Consider the following 2,902-nt stretch of genomic DNA (forward strand, 5'->3'; position numbering starts at 1 on the left):
TGGGTATTAAGGAGGGCACGTATTGCATGGTGCACTGGGTGTTATATTCAAACAATGAATCATGGAACATTACATCAAAAACTAAGGATATACTGTATGGTGACTAACATAATAAAAATTATTATTAAAAAAGAAGAAGAAGAAATAAAGGTTTGTGAAGGCATAGTACTCATAGCAGATTCAGCCATTTACCTATGGATAAATATAGGTAATTTTTAGTTTACGGTTATTGCAAAAAATGTTAAACACATCGATTAGCTACCTTTGTCCACATGTCTGAATAGTTTTGTATTTTGCTGGAAAGACTGGTTAATTGTATGACAACAATAACCCTGAAATCTTCGTGACTTAATTTAATAAATGTTCACCAACTGCTCCTGTTCCATGTCCACTGAAGGTTGGCAGGTGGGGAGGATTCCGCCAACCATGGTCAGGAACTCAGGTGGGAGAAGCACCCCCCTTTCTGAACCTTGTCAGTCACCATGCAAGACAGAAGAAAGAGATCGGGAGGTCTCACACCAGGAGTTCAGTGCTCTGGCCTGAAAGTGACATAACTGGTTGGTGGCCAGAAGCATTCACATGACTTCGCCCACCCACGTGACTCTACCCACCCACCAAGAGCCCAGAAAGTGCAATCCTACATGTCCCTGGCAGGTAGAGGGCTGGAATCACTGACGAAGAACATTAACAACTATCTCAGTAGCTACAGCACAAAGATAAAATGGCAATGGCTGTGGGGCGCCTGGTGGCACAGTCGTTAAGCATCTGCCTTTGGCTCGGGGCGTGATCCCAGCGTTCCGGGATCGAACCCCACATAGGGCTCCCTGCTCAGCGGGGGAGCCTGCTTCTTCCTCTCCCACTCCCCCTGCTTATGTTCCCTCTCTCGCTGGCTGTCTCTCTCTCTTTCAAATAAATAAATAAAATCTTTAAAAAGAAAAAAATAATAAAAAAAATTAAACGCACCAGGTCTATACGGTCACAAAGAACACCAGAACATGCTCATTTCCCTTGAGATATTGTCAACATGAATTTTTATTACTTAAACTAAGAATTTAAAGTATGCATGATATATAAATGGTTAAAATCAACACATTGTACACCTTAAATTTACACAATGCTCTATGCCAATTAGATCTCAATAAAGCGGGGAAAAGTAAAAATAAATTTAAAATAAATTTAAGATGCACTAGTGTGATGAGTAAGTCATCCATAGAAGGTCGTTCTTTGAATTTCTATTTTCTCCTATAATACGTTTATTTATTCAATTATAAAGGCCATAAAAGGTTATTGCTAAATATTCAAATATATAAAATGGAAAATATGGGTTTCCTGGGGTCACACGCCTAAAAACTGTTTGGTATATACCCTTTCTGATTCCTTCTAGGTATGTGCTAACATGAATAACTATTGCAATTAGTGGCTTTATCATTACTGTTTCACAACATGTTGACATATTCACATACTGCTTTTTCTTTCTTTTTTTTTAAAAATTTTATTATGTTATGTTAGTCACCATACAGTACATCCCTGGTTTCTGATGCAAAGTTCGATGATTCATTAGTTGCGTATAACACCCAGTGCACCATGCAATACGTGCCCTCCTTACTACCCATCACCGGTCTATCCCAATCCCCTACGTCCTCCCCTCTGAAGCCCTCAGTTTGTTTCTCAGAGTCCATAGTCTCTCATGCTTCATTCCCCCTTCTGTTTACCCCCCTTCATTCTTCCCTTCCTTCTCCTACCAATCTCCCTGCTATTCCTTATGTTCCATAAATGAGTGAAACCATATGATAATTGTCTTTCTCTGCTTGACTTATTTCACTTAGCATAATGTCCTCCAGTTCCATCCATGTTGCTGCAAATGTTGGGTAATCGTTCCTTCTGATGGCTGAGTACTTTTTCATCTTGAACTCAGCAACAGACCACCTCCCCACCACAGTATCTAGTAGATATCAGTGGTCTAGTTTAATCTCTTCAATGGATGCATGTTATTTCATAGTAGGGATACAACGTAATATACTTAAATAACATCCCGTTGGTGGGCATTTGAATTATTTCCGATAATTTCCAGTAAAATAACGTTTATTCTGAATCTCACAATTTTGCAATAAACATATTCTTGTACATACGTTTTGAATGACAGTATTTTTCATAATATTTTTCAGGAGGCATGGAGTAAATTGCTATCTTCGCATTAAACTTACATATCTTGGGTTACTAGAAAGGTTGCACTTTTTTTTTTTGTAGACCATCAGTCACATTGTTTCTTTCAATAACTTTCCTGTTCATGCCCATTTTTCTTTTGTTTTTCTCTTGGAGTATTCTTATTCTTCTCATTTAAGAACATCTTTATACATTATGTTGCAAATATTTTCCTCCAGGTTTCTCTTTGCCTTTGAGCTTGTGTGTGTGTGTTTGGCTGTGAGAATTTATTTTTTTAAGATTTATTCAAATTCCGGTACAGTTAACATACAGTGTAATATTAGTTTCAGGTGTGCAATAGACTGTTTCAACACTTCCATGCCTCACCGGGTGCTCATCACGACAAGTGCCCTCCTTCCTCCCCATCACCTGCTTAACCCGCCCCCCCACCCCCCTCCCCTCTGTGACCATCATTTGTTCTCTTAAAATCAGGAGTGGGCAAGGTCGGTTGTCACTGCAGAGACCCAGCGCGAGTGGAGAGTTTTTTGCAGCGCCGTGTGGACCTCCCTGTTCCGCAGGCAGTAGATGACGGGGCTGCACATGGGCGTGACCACCGTGTAGACGACTGACAGCACCTTGCTGAGGTCCGTGGAGTTGATGCGGCTGGGGCGGGAGTACATGAAGAGGACCACCGCGTAGAAGGTGCCCACCACCAGCAGGTGGGAGGCGCAGGTGGAGAGGGCTTTGCGGCGGGTGGCAG

General features: G+C 41.2%; 1 pseudogene; it reads right to left on the reverse strand.

The window, feature by feature from the left end:
• Positions 1–2,630: 2,630 nt before the first annotated feature.
• The window catches only part of LOC103677303, a 978-nt pseudogene continuing 706 nt past the window's right edge, over positions 2,631–2,902 (reverse strand).

The sequence above is a fragment of the Ursus maritimus genome, unplaced genomic scaffold (assembly GCF_017311325.1).
Source record: "Ursus maritimus isolate PB19 unplaced genomic scaffold, ASM1731132v1 scaffold_19, whole genome shotgun sequence".
NCBI classification, from domain to species: Eukaryota; Metazoa; Chordata; class Mammalia; order Carnivora; family Ursidae; genus Ursus; species Ursus maritimus.